Source organism: Hyaena hyaena, unplaced genomic scaffold (genome assembly GCF_003009895.1).
Source record: "Hyaena hyaena isolate Hyena2069 unplaced genomic scaffold, ASM300989v1 scaffold_473, whole genome shotgun sequence".
NCBI lineage: Eukaryota > Metazoa > Chordata > Mammalia > Carnivora > Hyaenidae > Hyaena > Hyaena hyaena.
The window spans coordinates 794,265-811,221 of NW_024081105.1; positions in this window are offsets into that span (position 1 = coordinate 794,265).

The window sequence follows — 16,957 nt, forward strand, 5'->3', positions numbered from 1 at the left end:
TGGGTATTTAAGTGAAAACAGAAAAGGAAAACCTACTTGGGCTTTGATATAAAATGTGTATGGATTTAGTCAAAATTAAAGAGGGCTCTGAAGTAAATTAGGATCATACACAGTGCCTCTAAATCTTCTTTCACAGTATACAAATCTCCTTTTAATATAAAGTTATCTTATATTTTATTGACAAACACCTATAATGGTAATTTAAAGCACTTAAATTTCCTCTGTTAACTTTATATGATTACAGAATTAATAGATTCTATGCTTTTTTTGCTTTGACATAAAAAAATTATCCTCAATAATATGTTTTTCCATTAACACTATCAGTAGGAATTCATCACTTGATATGTATTTCTAAAAAAACAAAACAAAACAAAACCTTTGATAAATAGATCCTCCTACCTCCCACATGAGCTCTAATAAAAGCATTTAAAGTCTTCTGCAGTGATAGCATGGCTTCCAGTTTTAATGTAATAAAACTCGAAATTGAAATAAAAAGTTAGGAAGAACTATTTCTTTTATCATATTTCCAGAAAAAGATGATCAGTATTAGTGGTCTCTTGTTTTCCTATGGACCCCAAAAACATATCTGAGCATTTATTGACTGTGAAAATAAATGGATGGTAAAGCAGAGAATCAAAGAACTTCTAAGAAGCTGATGAATAGAAAAAGCGCATTATTAAGAGAAGGAAAATACCCTCTCTTTTCTTACCAAAACATTGTAAAGAATGGCATTGAGGTAAATGCAGTCCTTATTGCAATAATCAAGTAAAGCAATAATGACCAAGTAAATATTTGTATTGTAATTTGTTGAACCAATGGCTATTTATTAAATTACACCAAGGGACAATTTATCTCACAGTCAATTTTAATTAAAACATCTGTTCACACTCCAAGGTAGCCTATGAATTATTACTTGCTTGCATGGCTCTAGTTTCTGTGTATTTTTGTTTCAAATAAAATCAAAGATATTCATTAGGTATGATGGCATCTTAATTTGTTAGAATTAATTGATCTACTTTATCAGATAATCAGATGAAGGGCTAAATATGAGCCATAACACAAAAAGAACAAATAACTATAGAATCCAGGAAGACCTCCTTAGGGAGAATCAGGACAGTCTGTTCATCACATCAGCATGTCCCAGTGCAGGACCAAAGCCATCTCTATCCTTGTTTCTTCCTCATGAGGGAGCAAGGTGGGTTTATTCCAGCAGGAAATGAGTCAGCACAAATAAAATTAAAATGCCTTGACATGTAGTTTGGAAAACATAAATACATGGCTAAGTGCATGTACAAGGGTATTTTTATTTCAAGTATTCTTAATTATTTCAATCTTTTATATAGTTAAAATGGTTTTGCAACTGGGTCATGTTAGCCTGAAGATTCTAAACAGACTCTGAAAATAATGTATTATGAGTTGTATTGACAAGAAATGATAATAATGATAATAATAAATACATACTTTATCTTAGTAAATAAACTGAAAATAAGGAATTTATTGATTTATGAATGTGTTTCATATACTTTTTATTTCATGTACTTTCTAATGTATCAGTTGTGAGAAATGAGCTCACTGACCCAACCAAAGGAGGAACACGAAGGCTCAGAGTACAGTGAAGGGAGGCTTTAATCAAAGTTCTTGCAAGAGCCCATATCTGATGAACAGGCATACTGGGGCATTTACAGCAGGAAATTTATCTCCTAGCATGCAAGTCCCTCCCCTAATTCCTCATGGGCTGAGTACTACAGAGGTTACAGCCGAAACCGGCAGTTGCCTATGCCCATGTGAGGCCAAAAAGTAGTCTGGTTGGAACAAATGTACATTCCTTGAGGTGACTCAGAGACTTCAGCTCTTTGGTGCATGCTCATTGCAAAGCCCATAAAAAATGAGCTCCGAACAAGGAAGTGTCGTGTCTAAGGGTTTGTGACTCCACTAGTGTGTGTGTGTTGGGCGGAGGGGCGGGGGGGGCTGGTACTTTTCTCTAATAGGTTCTAAACCTATTTCCAGTAGGCTGTTAACTAGACAGCACAGCTTTTATTTGGTTTTTCTGAAAATGAATCATCTCAATTGTCATATCAATAAAGTAGGCTTGTTTGGATTTAACTTAAATAATAAAATAATTATTCTGTAAAATAAAATTTGTGAATAAAATTATACAGAAAATGGGCTATAATGAGATAAAGGGTTTTTAAAATTTTTTTAATGTTTATTTATTTTTGAAAGACAGAGACAGAGCACAAGCAGGTGAGGGGCAGAGAAAGAGAGGGAGACACAGAATCTGAGCAGGCTCCAGGCTCTGAGCTGTCAGCATAGAGCCTGATGTGAGTCTTGAAGTCACAAACCATGAGATCATGACCTGAGTAGAGGTTGGACACAACTAACTGAGCCACCCAGGCACCCCAAGATAAAGTTTCTTTTAGCAAACAAAGGCCTACGTGTAAATCATCTAATGCAATTTGAAATCTTTGCCTAAAGTAAAGTCCACTAATTTTTCAAAATCTCTTTAGCCATTTTTTTTTTAATCTAAGCTTCTTTCCTTTCTTTAACATCCCTATTTAATATTTGTTTCTTTGATTAAGCATATTTTAAAATTAGTGTGATAAGTAGAAAACAAAAAATAAACTACCAGATATAATTATTTTACTTCTCAACTATTTGAACAATCTGAATAATCACTTGGAGCTAAGAAAAGTTTGAATCCTGTCATCAAAATATTAATGTAATTAAATTATTTTATTAGATGTGTTAATATTGGTTCAAATTTGCACAGCTATAATTTTAGCAGTAATATATGATTACTTTTTTTATCTTGATTCCTGTTTTTTCTTTATTTTGAGAGAGAGAGAGAGACTGCATGCTCATGCATGCCAGTCTAGGAAAGGGAGAGAGAGAGAGAAGGAGAGAGAGAGAATCCCAAGCAGGATCCACACTGTCAGCACAGAGCCAGACATGGGGCTTGATCTCACAAACTGTGAAATCATGACCTGAACTGAAATCAAGAGTCAGACTTTCAGGAGACTGAGCCACCAGGCGCCCCATGACACATAATAATTTTAACATGTTTTGATTTGGGGCTTTCCCCCCACAATTGCTAAATGTGGTTTCACTTTCCACATGACACATTTTCCCCTGTTATTTGTAATTAGGGTTGTCAGCAATGAATGATCTCTAATAAGGCTCCAGCTGAATTTGTGAACTTGACTATGCAAAGCTGACTTAACCAAATGCCTCCAAAATTAGAATAAGTGCTTTACCTATTTTAAAATTTGAATGAGTACTAGTATAAAAACAAAAACTGGCATGGATATTTCTCATTTTCTATTTATACTTTTCAAGTGGACACCAGAAAATAAGATCTTGCCCCTCTATACAGTAACAGGAGAATCTGTCATCAGTTTCTCATCTAATTAGGCCATTTATAGATTTATTACATGGATAACAGTTTGCCTGACAGTCCAGAAGGCACAAGGTAAAAACAGCTGCAAAATAACTGTCACTTCCTCTCCTTTCTCTGCTGCAGGCAATGCAGAGCTGGGTAGTAAGGAGAAAAGTGAAAACTGGCCCCTCGAGAGAAAGAAAATTATCTTAGACATCCGGTGAAATCCACAGTGTTGATATGTGTTGAATCACTTTCATTTTATTCTGTACTGGTTCAACAGAACCTGACTTTATTTCTCTTTATTCTCCATGTTTCTGAATGGATTTATGACTCTGATATTATTTAAATTACCAGGTGATGTTTCAAATTGAAAGTCCTTATGGACATAATATCTTTTAAAAAATAAGAAGATTTCAAATGGGAAAATGCAACCTGAAGTTAAAATATTAATCTTTGACAGTAACAAGAGGGCCCACCAGGTTGAGTGATACCTATCTAAGGAAGATTTAAAAACATGTTAATGAGTTGGATTGTCAATGCTAAACTCAAGCAACTTTTTCAGCCTGGAACAGATGGAAATGTTATTTAAGTAAATGGCTGTAGCCCAGATATAAAATTAGTCCTAGGACCCAGCTTTGTTTTTATTGTTTGGTTTTTAAGTTTTACGAGCACAAAGGGTTTCTACTGAAGTAAGTTTTAATTTATTACATGAAGTGTTCCACTACATTGCAATTTTTTTTTTTTTTACAAAATGAGATATTTGAACTCAAATAAATGTTAAAAGTCTTAACATGAGTATAAAGAACTTTAAGTTACATAGTAGGCAAAATACAATATAAAGGGATGTATGATAGTTTTGTTATACTGTTTCTTTTTTTTTTCCTTTCATGTTTCATAGCTATACATTTGGATGGTTTCATCCAGTGTTGGAGGTATCTTTTTCCCCAAATACTAATTCTTATGTAATCTACTGAATCCTCTGCTATGAACCCATCCATGACTATTAAACAGTTCATTTTTCAAATAAGCACTTAAATTTAGTTTGAAGAGTTGAATGGTAACTATCTGAGTCTTAAGATCCACATACTAACCCCCTATTAAAAAAACTTTGGACCTTGAAGGAAATATGAAGTCTACAATTATCTGTGGTTGCTTGCTGGACCTAACCAAAAACTAAAATTAAGTCTTTTGTTTTGTTTTTTTAACTTATTTCACCTAGTAAAAAGAATTTAAAGGGCACTTAAGGTAGCTTTTCAACATTGAACACTGCTGAGAGATTTAATTTTTCTGCTTATATTTCAGAAGCAAAATTAACATATCAGGTGTTCCTTCTCGGACCATGTATTGTGCAGTTGTGTTTGGAGTATTTAACAAATGCCTCTCTGTACCACCTCTTAGGTGAAACACAAGCTCTGACAAAGTTTCCTGTTCTATCAATATTTTTCATTAATATAAGCAAACTTTATATTCTGAGAATATAATCTATATGGTTTTCAGTCATACAGGAACACAATATTGAAATATGGGAGTGTTTTTATTGTAGTTATTCCTGCCAAAATCGATGGCAGTTTTCAGTGGTGAATAAATATAATTCCAACGCTAGACATGCTATCATGTATACATGCATATGTGTGTTTCTGTTCTACTGATGTTTTTCTGTGCAGATTTCCATTAACTCAATATTATATATACTACAGCATAGAGAGGAAATTAAGTAAAAACTTTAGAGGGGCTCCTGGGTGGCTCAGTCCATTAAGCATCTGACTCTCGGTTTCGGCGCAGGTCAACATCTCATGGTTGCCTGGGTTTGAGTCCCCGACAGTGTGGAGCCTGCTTGGGCTTCTCTCTCTCCCTCTCTCTGTGCCCATCTCCTGCTCACACTGTCTCTATGTATCTCAAAATAAATGAATAAACTTTTAAAAAAAGTTAAAAAAAGTAAAAACTGCAGAACTTTTACAAGTCTAATGCGTATTGAAAACAGGTTTATAGCAAAACCTAGCATTATATTCTATGGTGCGCATTAAGATATTTTTAACAAAGAAACTGCTTCGATCCATGCCTTTGAGGAATAAGTAATAGCTGTGTTCTGGAGCACTTAGACCTTAATACATTAAATATTTTGAAGAAAATGCTATTTTTCTTTTTAAGAAACTGTGTCCCACACTTCAAAGAGATAACCTCAAGTTTTGGCTCAATACATGAACCTAACATAAAGATTTTCTGCAAGTGAGTTTGTTCATCTCAGCAAAATTCATACAGGGCAATAATGAACATCTGAGAAAGCGCAGCACATCATTTAACACAATTCAATGTTTCAGCCTAGCCTGAAATGGATGATGAAAAATCTTTTATTTTTATAGCAGTATCACAGTTAATGTGTAACATCAATAAAATCAGATACAACACCAAGACTTATATATCCTTACTGTTAAATTTGTATTTAAAATATCTCAAATAAATATATTTTAAAAATAAAATAACCATTCAAACACATGCCTCTATATAGATGAGGCTTAACTTGAGTGGAGACTGAAATACTGGATATCAGAGTGTAAGATATTCACTTAAAATATGATAGGGCAAGAATAGGTAAGCCAGTAATGTTGGAATCTGCACCAAATCTGCTTCTTCTCTTAAGTCTTTAATGTGTACATGAAAGAGGAATCTCATATAGTCTTCTCCACTTGTTTCCTGAAAATCATCATAGAGGTTCTATTCATAATATGTGGTCTGGGATTACAAAAATTGTAACCCTGGAGCTGCAGGTCCAAAGAGAAAAACCACACATCATTGTCAGCATCTGAAGTCAGCTGACAATTTTACAATTTTTATTGTAATTTCTTCTGTTTTACCCAATCTTTATGACCTTGCCTTTGTGAGACATTAAACCTCTTTAGTATATTTAATTGTGTGCTTTATTTTTTAAGAGCAGAAAACCTTATCAATTTTATCTCAAAACATCTTAAAAGTCAAATCTTAAGAATTGTTAACTAACTCATATGAATCTAATAAACTTTTTTATATATTATGAATATTACGTTTAATGACATTAAGATTAATGACATAATCACATGCCATCTACAAATTTAGTAACTGCTATAAATTAAATTCTCTAGCCTGGAAATATAATATTAATCTATTAGATTTTTACTTGATTTGTCAAGTTGCCCAAAACATTAAGTGTACTAAATAATTATATATGTAAATTGCACTTGACTTAATATGAAGATAATAACAATGTGCATTTAATGAACCTTATTGTATTTCTATATATTAACATGGTAGGGTTGATGACACAACAAAAAAGAAAAAAAATACTGTTCTAAGCAATTCAGAGTTATCATTGCAAGATAGTTAAGTTTGTTTTATTAAGGAATTTGAGTTCACCTTCTCAGGTGTCTAATAATTTTGACTGAGATGAAAAGAGACCTGGAGATTTTTTCCTCTCAGGGAGCACCACGCTGATCCACTTGTATAAGTTTGTGTCAATATTGACTCAAGACATCTGAATCTGACAACAAGGTAATGTACATACCCTAGGAAACTTTCTTATTTGGAAAGGTGTAAAAATATTTATGAAAAAGTATAAAACACACGTAAAGGCACTGTTGAGCAAAGGAAATAAATGAAGAAACCATTCTCACAGGAGAAAAATAAGCACATCTCCAGAGAGATAGACTACTACCTAACCCAGAGACTGCCCTGAGGAGTATAAGGATTTCTGTTAATTTAGGGGATTCTTTGGAACAGTTTTTTGGGGACAACAGGCAGAGTTTGGTAACTGCACAAGAGAAGAAGCTGTCTAGACACCTCACACTCGTCCATATCACCACAGGACTATAAAATTGTGAACCTGAAAGAGGTGGAAATAATCCTCATAAAACAGCAGGAAAAACTTATCTCAACCCCGCTCAGGATGGAAGGGGAAATGGTCCTTGATACTATACAGCAAGTTTGGGTACCATGCAGATTTAAGGGCTGAATTTATCCTATATCTGTAGTACCGTTAAGAGAGAGAGAGAAACATACAGAGAGTGAAAAAGAGAGAGAGGAAGAGATAGGGAGAGAACATGAAGAATAACTACAAACAAAACTAAGGCTAATCACTTCCCGTGATTGACAGTTGTAATATTCCCTAGATCCTGACAAAGGCAACATGCATAGTTTTGTTGTAGAACAAAATATGAAACCAAGGATTTCAAGGGTTCTGACAAATGGAATTTATACGACTATAATCTTGAAGTTCTTTCAATGTTTTATTTATGTATTTTAAATTAATATCTGGTGAATATACGTTTTGGGCTGTATGTATTTTGCATGTGGCTATAGGAGTTGTTTCAGCATTAACATATTTCTTAAAAATCCATAATGTACCAACATCCTTTCTCCCTACAAGAACTTACAAGACAAAATGTAGATTTTGTTAAAAATATAAAGGTCTGCGTCACACAGCACAGAAACATTAAAAGAAGTGTTCAGCTACCAGTTCTCATCTTAAAAGTGTTATAAAAAAAAGAGTGATTAATTTTAAGCTAAAACTGTAGAAAATAGATTGACCCTCTTTGAAAATAACAGGAGTACAGGAAAAGAAATGACAAAACAAAGATGAAGCAGATGGGAATATTACTCAAACCTAGTGCTTTCATAAGTAGTACAAAGATAAGGTTTGTAGAAAAAGCAAAGAGCGGAATTACAGATGGTCAACAGGCTCTCAGGGTATGAAGCTGCACCATATCCAAAGTATCATCAAATCATGAAATGTACTGCCTTCCCTGAAGTCTCAGGTCCTTTAAACACTGGGTTTAGTCACACACTTTGATTCATTTTCTATATCGCAAGCTTCCTAGGTCATAACCCAAGTGTTGATATTTTAAGGGAACCATGTGACAGTCTATTCTTTTTCACCTAACTTTAATTTTTTAATGTTTTTATTTAATTCTGAGAGAGAGAGAGAGAGGAGGGGAGGGTCAGAGAGAGAGGGAGATACAGAATCTGAAGCAGGCTCCAGGTTCTGAGCTAGTCATCAGCACAGAGCCCAACGCAGGGCTCGAACCCACCACGAACTGCGAGATCATGACCTGAGCCGAAGTCAGACGCTTACCGACTGAGCCACCAAGGCGTCCCTCACCCAACTTTAAAATATGCAAGATTTAGACACAGTTCAAAAATTCAACACAAAATCGTCAGGTTTTATTGTGATTAAAATTCACTGATGAACATGCTTTATATCTGGAGGATTTAATCATTCATCACCATTAACTTAACCAGATTCTTTACTCAGTCACAGCAGAGCTGGAAAACCATAGGTCTTGCCTGCAAAAGCAGGTCCATTGTATTACTTTCTAGAAAGCATGTCCCCAAACTTGGTTTATGAAGGAAGGCCTATTCCAAAAAGAAAGAGAACTAAAAGGACTAAGTTGAGCATGGCTGGTTTATTCTTTAAAATGCTACAGATAATTTATTCCTTCTTCTATGAGAAGAATTGATCTGGGATATTACGTAAGTAAACTACTTTGTACCTCTCTCTCAACTAAACCACTCAGGGAGATATTTCTCTATGTGAATCACCAGTACCATCTGGAAAATATACCAAAAACAAGCAAACAAAGAAAACCAGGGCTTCCTGGTGAATATTAATTTCATGAAGTAAGAGCATCTGTTTAAGAAATCATTCATCTGGTAATAACTGAACCAGTCATGGAACAAGCAAAATGGAAGATAATGGCACATCACTACAAAGGAAGTAGATTAGCAAGACTTAACAGCAATGGAGTTAGAGTAACACGCACTAGAAAAACAAGATCAGAGACACATATATAGGACTTGAACAATCAAATTTCAACTCTCATTATTGTTAAAATTATTTAGAAAATTGGAATACTGAAGGCAAGATGAGGTAGCTAAAAATGTGGCTGATCATGAATAAGGCAGCAATTTTGGAGCTATGAGATCAGTTGTTGCAGAACACAATTTTTCTTCCGAGAAATAAAGGCAAATGGGTGTTGAGTGAAGTCATTGAGAGGTTTGGAGTGTCTGATGACCTACGAACTGGACTTCGGCGAACAGAGGTTCCTTACCCCCTGACATGTCCTTGGAATGTGGATTCTGCTTGCCTTCCTAGTCTCAGAAGCTATCGCATGGACACAGCTTTGAGATAGTGACGTGGTACTGAGGCCGTCTGGACAGTGTACATGACTGACACCAGCGAAAGCTTCTATGCAAACCTTTAAGATTTTGTGGGTGGCTGCAGAGATTGACTTATCTTGCAGCCACTAATGTCAAGCTTCATATGTAAGTTATCTTGCTTATTAAACCTGCCACTTACCAGCCCGGAGAGGCTAACCTTTTTCTTCAGTCTCTCCTTGTCCTTGGTATCCAGGGGCTAGTTTCAGATTACACCCAGGAAGCTCCCAAGAAGCTCCCAAGAAGCTTGTGAACCAAGCAGTAGGACTCTGTTTCTCATAATTGGCTGCTATATAATTTAGAACAAACTTCCCAATTCTAAAATTGATTAAACCTACCACACTACAGACACAAGACAGTCAGGAACCCCAGAAAGGGTTAATTGAAAGAAACCACAGCAGTCCAAAATCAGAATCCAGAAGGCAGAAGATTAGAATAAAAAAAAAAAAAAAACTTAATCCTATTTTAGGAACGTAAGTTTTATTTCACTGACTCTAGCCTTGTATCTCTCTATGTTTATATGTGTAACAGGTAACCTGAGTCAGGGAAAGCACAATCTGAAGAATGTCTGAAGTCCACAGATGAACACTTACAGTTCAAGAATTAGTGAACAAGATATAGTTCTTAGATGCATGTTATAGACATAATATCTCATACATTTTTTATTTTCATGTAATAGACATTTTAAAAACTATTGAAAAGAAATTCAATTATTGATTTGGAGGTAAAATTGGAATGTTTAAATTTACTTTTTAACACTGTAGCCTCAATCCTCTTCAATGTAGGTGATGTCTGATTAAAAAGAGGGAAAGTTAATATGTGAAAGCAAGAAGAAAAATACTAATATATTACCAAATAAATCTTATTATAGTGTATTCCAAATTCAATGGTATGAAATTTCATTTCATTTTCTATAAAGTTGCTCTGACTTACAATGTCTAATTTTTATCTACACAAAATCCATCTGTTTTATTTGCATGGCTGCATCCCTACCCATTTTCTGAAAAGTTATGCCAATTCACTATTTTTAACTTCTATCTCTCTAACTATTTTTATTCCTTTGTGATCTATATCTTTCTTTTTGTATTACTAATGATTGGTTTAGTGACAATAGAAGTCACACACATATCTAAGATTCCTATCCCCTACAATAACAAAAATAATACGAGGAGCACAGGCGCTAATAAGGTTTTCAGCTGGTACCAAAAACTGAATAAGTCAATTAGAAGTGAACTTCTACAGGGATGCCTGGATGACTCAGTCGATTAAGTGGCAGACACTTGATCTTGGCTCAGGTCATGATCTCATGGTTATGAGACGGAACCCGGTATCTGGCACTGTGAGCCCAGCATCTGGTTCTGCACTGGCAGAGCCTGCTTGGGATTCTCTCTCTCTCTCCTTCTCTCTCTGTCCCTTCTCCCCCTCCCTCTAAATACGTAAATAAATACATAAATAAACAAAGTGAACATCTACTATGCTGTGTGTGTGTGTGTATGACTACTATGTAAGTGTTATACTTTATTATATATTACATATTACAAATATCAGAAAGCAAACCACATTTCCTTATACAGTTATAACCTGGGTGTTATCATACCTAGAGGGGGGTGAATATTATTGCCATCACATATATAAAATTGCCAACACATCTCCTTGGCACTTTATAAGTCTTCAAGATGTCAGCTACAATTCCGTGTTTGTGTCAGTTTAATGGAACTGATAGGGCTTTGGAGTGGTGGAGGCCTAGAGCTGACAGCCAAGAAAGAATTCTTGAGACATCTTTGGTGCAAAAAGGTGATTTTCTTAAAGCATGGAGACAGGACCCGTGTGCAGAAAGAGCTGCGCTGGAGTTGTGAAGAGTGACTGGTATTATGCTGTGGAGTTAGAGGAGGTAAGGGAAAAGGCGAGCTTCCAGAAGGACTTTCTTATGCTAAAGAGGACTCAAAAGATACCAGAGTCCTTGCTATTGTCAAGCTACGGTTAATTTCCCTCTAATAAGGCACTCCAATTAAGACAGTAAGGAGTTCTTGTGAAGGGCCTGAAATTAAGTCCTGCATTAAGAGCAACCTCGGGCTGCACGTAGCCCCAGTTCCAGGAAAAGCTTCAGCTGAAGCCCCCCTCAGGACCACCCTCGGATCAGCCAATCAAAAGAAATGTGTAACATTCCTGTGGTCTGAGTCAGGGGCTGGGAACTGCGGTAGTTACTCTGTACAAACTAACCAATCACTCACCGCTTGCCTAAACCCCAGGTGGGCCCTTTGAGCTCACCTTATAATTGGTCATTTTCAAAGGATTCTCAAAGGTCATGATTGGGTCCCACCAAAAGTAACGGACGCCTCACGGATACTGAATGGTCAAAACTATAACCACGGGTGTTGTACAATTATAATTGGTGCTTATGTGATGATGCAAAACGTACAACGTGTGCACTGTAACACCCCCGTCCCTTACCCCATAAAAACCCTGCTCGCAATTGTTCGGGGCTTCACTTTGCTGCCACTGCGCCGGTAGATGGGTGAGCCCCTGCTCGAGCTTGTAATAAAGACCCTTATGTACTTGCATCAGTGTCGGCTCCTTGGAGGTCTAGGGGACTCGCAATCCGGGCACAACACTTGGAGAAATGTTATACTCTGCTTATCTCAAGTATTTGTCAATGAGCTACAGGTTATAAGGAAATTTAATTTACCTACCATTTCCTTCTTGTTTCTGTTCCCCATATCACTATGGAGGGAGGGTGATGTTCGGGCTCCAGGGAATTCAGTCTATAGGTTTTTGGAGATTAGTCTATTGCTAAGATTACCTTTTCCTTGTAGTTTACTGAGACGTTTGTAAATTGACAGACACTCCTGTCCTGAGCGATTGTGATCTTATCAGTTAGCCATTTGTTTTATCCTTCTTTTATCTCTAGGACAGCCAAGAATGCCTGAGGAATGTCACACATATCCCACCTGGGGGTAGGGGAGAGGGTTGTTAACTTGTGCTTTGCCTTCATTGTGCCTTATGCTCCCTCATCAGAACGATAATGGGGAAGATGTTGATCATCAGCAGGTACCAAAATCATGCCACATTGTTTTAATATAGAGTCTGTTGGAGTAGTGAATAACTCAAGGACCATTCATTCTATGGGAGAAAATCATTGCCAAGTAAGAAAAGGTAGAATTTGTCTGGAATCATATGGGGGCAATAACTAGAGAAGAGTATTGTGGCTGCTTGTAGCTCAATCTGTCTATCCATAGTGTCTAGATTCAAATCTCATCTGTTATGAACTCAGTTGTGTCCCTCCATTGACATGTTAAAAGCCTAACCCCCAATGTGACTGACTGTATTTAGAGATAAGACCTTTAAAGAGGTAATGGAGGTTAAGTGAGGTCATAAAGGTGCAGCCGTACTTCCATAATACTGAGTCCTTATTGGAAGAGCAGGAATTATCTTCCAGGCATACACTCACAAAAGAAGGGTCACGTGAGAACACAGAGAAAGCAGCTATCTTTCTCAGGAAGGTTCTCCCTGGAAACTAACCCGACAACATCTTGATCTTGGCTTTCTAGCTTCCAAAACTATAAGAAAATAAATTATTATTGCTTAAACCATCCAAGTGGTGATATTTTGTTATAGCAGTTGTGATTTGTGATATAATAAATACTATTTAAATATATATTAATACCTATCAATTTATATCGGTCTTTAATCCCAGGTCCTGGGACACAGCTCCTAAAATCATTGTGATAAGGGTGGTAAGAGCATCTTTTATTATTGTATTTAATTTTTTACCATTTCCTGACCAAGGATTTCTTTTTTTTTTTAACTTTTTTAAAAAATATATTTTTATTTTTTATTTCTAGGAGAGAGAACGAGAGAGAGAGAGACAGCATGAGCAGGGGAGGGTCAGAGAGAGAGAGGGCGATACAGACTCTGCAATAGCCTCCAGGCTCTGAGCTGGCAGTCAGCACAGAGCCCGACGCAGGGCTCGAACCCACGAACCGCGAGATCATGACCTAAGAGAAAGCCGGACGCTTAACCGACTAAGCCACCCAGGTGCCCCTCCCTGACCAAGGATTTCTAAAACCTTGGAATTTCCCAGGTGATAGAGGTGATGGGAGTATTTTGTTATTCATAATGAGCCTTTTCTGATCATACCTAAATTTATGCTAATAAGGCAACTTCAGGGTGAGGCTCCTAAATAGCCTCAAATACATTATGTTTAAGCTTTTAAAACTATTGTCATTTGAAATATTTCTGTATTTCTTGAATGCATGTGGTATGTTCTCTTGCATAGTCCATATGACACTTGACAAAATTAAAAATTTGTGAATGAAACACACAGGTTTAGCTTTTGAGAAATGGTTTTGATATATACTCATTGCTATTTTTCTCACCAGGTTTCTTTTGTAACAAACTACCATCCCAAATTCCTTAGGCCATTCAAATTGTAGTCCCAGAGTAACACACATCAGAATTCCCAGGGATATATCTTAAAACAAATCCAATTTCTGGCTTCTTATCTCCTCGGATATATTGAATCAATTTTTTGGAGGGATAGTATCATTTATCACATTTTAAAGAGGCATGGGCTGTGATACTTTTGTTCAATGAAATATGAGAATCACTTTTATGGACGTCTGCCTGGAGCAACAAGAACAATTTGCTTAATAGCTCAGAAGTGTCTTACTCCATTCGGCCTACTGTAACAACGGAAATGTCTTCCTCAGTTCTGAGAGCTGTAAGTGCAAGATCAATGTGCCGGCATGGTTGCATTCTGCTAAGGGCCCTCTTCCTGGTTCATAGCTGGCACTTTCCTTACATGGCGAAAGGGACCAGCGATCTCTCTGGAGTCTCTTTATGAGGGCATTAATTCCTTTCATGAGGCATGTGCATTTATGACCTAGTCACCTCCCCAAAGGCCCCACCTTCTAAAACCATCAACTCTGGGGATTGGGATTTCAGCACATGCATTTGGGGAGGGCAAAAACATCCAGACTATAGCAAAATTAAACATTTTAAATATAGTGTTGAATTCATATTTTTGGTCCTACTTACTGTGTTTCTGGAACATTTAAACATGATATAATCACTGGCATTAAGGTTGCAATTAATGACACACTTTTAGACTTTTTTTAATATGAGAGATTTCAAATACAGTGAGTTGAATTAACAAAAATATTAAATTGAAATTAAACTTAGTAGCAGTTTTATATAATATTCATATACTGAGTTTATTGACATTTCCCCCAGATTTCACTGGGCATCAAGTATCCCAGCAGTTTTAATCAGAGTTCAGTTGTGCTTGGGAAATGTATGTGGAAGAGATACTACTGACTTTCCCAAAGAAGACTTAATATTTTAAACCAAAGAGTATCATGAGCAGTAGGGTCAAGAGCAGGAAGCACAAAAGCCAAGTAGAAAGCAGTAACTTAAGCAGCATTTTTCATAGCCCTGTGTTGCTGGAGAACCAAATATATGGTCCAATTCTCTAAAAGGAAGGATTCCTGGTATATAAACTAAGTAGACTTTGAAAGAAATGATTTCAGTTTGATTATATATCCTAAAAGGAGAACAAACAAATAAATAATTAATAACTAATAATGATGTCGCCTTAAAGCAAAAAGACAAACAAACAAACAAACAAAAAAAAAAAACAAGGCAGATTTTAGATTTTAGACCCAAGTGCAAAAGCTGAGCCAATAATGCTTCTCTCCTATAAAGTAGACTATCTTTATAAACTTGGAGCAGAAGAGACAAAGGCTTATAAAAGAACACAAAATATACATAGTGGACAAAAGAAGGGATTAATAAATTAGACTTATTATATCCAGAATGTGCATAGATCTCCTACAAATATGTAAGAAAAAGATAGATGATGCTACTGGAAATAAGCCAAAGAATTGAACTTACCATTAATGAAATAAGAGATCCAAATATTCAGGGCCCAGTGTATTGAGCATCTGACTCTTGACTTTGGCTCAGGTCATGAACCCAGGGTTATGGGATTGCGCCCTCAGTGGGCCTCTGCACTGAGCACAGAGTCTGCTTAAGATTCTCTCTCTCTCTCTCTCTCTCTTTCTTTCTCTCCCTCTATTCCTCTTCCCCACTCACACACATTTTCTCTCCAAAATAAAAATTAAAAAATAATTTTTTTAGAAACAGAGATCCAAATAGACAATGTAAATTGCTTAAAAGCATTAGGAATCCGGGAAATGCAAATTTAAATTCACACAAAATATGACTGCACAACCACTGAAATGATAAAATGGAAAAAAAAATAGCAAATAAGGAGAAATCCGAACTCTCATAGACTGCTGGTGGAAGTAAATATTGTTACAATTTTGTAAAATATGTTGGCAATATTTTGTGCACTTCTTATTATCAATTACATGTTTTGATGATAAAGAAATACTTTGAGAAAAGGAAAAAGTAACATTTCCTAACTTTTAAAGCAATCTTGAAGATGCTAGAAAGAGGATCTCTTTTGCACTGCTGGTGGGAATGCAAACTGGTGCAGCCACTCTGGAGAATAGTATGGAGTCCTCAAAAAATTAAAAACAGAAGTACTCTGTGACCCAGCAATTGCACTACTAGGTATTTATCCAAGAGATACAGGTATGCTGTTTCGAAAGGGCACATCCACCCCAAAGTTTATAGCAGCACTATCAGCAATAGCCAAAGTATGGAAGGAACCCAAATGTCCACTAATGGATGATTGGATAAAGAAGATGTGGTATATATATACAAGGGAGTATTACTCGGCAATAAAAAAGAATGAAATCTTGCCATTTGCAACTACATGGATGGAACTAGATGGCATTATGCTGAGTGAAATTGGTCAGTCAGAAAGACAAATATCATATGACTTCACTCATCTGAAGACTTTAGGATACAAAACAGATGAACATTAGGGAAGGGAAACAAAAATAATATAAAAACAGAGAGAGGAACAAAACATAAAAGACTCTTAAATATAGAGAACAGAGTTGCTGGAGAGGTGGGAATGAGGATGGACTAGATGGGTAAGGAACATTAAGGAATCTACTCCTGATCATTGTTGTACTATATGCTAACTAACTTGTACGTAAATTTTTAAAATATAAAAAAATAAAAAATAAATGTATCAAGTCCAAAAAAAAAAAAAAAAAAAGCAATCTTGTCACAACCAACCACTTTAAACCACGGAGGAATTTTGTTTTCCTCCTAATGACACTTGTTCCCAGATTTTTCAGGTTGAAATTATGTGATATCACCCCTCCCCAAATTTGCTTGACTTTTTTGAGATCTTTTTATTTCTGACTCTTATCACAGATATCTACTAAGCGTGCCCCTCTTACTGGATAAAATTAGACTCTGGGTATTAATCTTTGAATCCATCTTATTACTTTACATCGTGTATTGAGTGTGCTATGA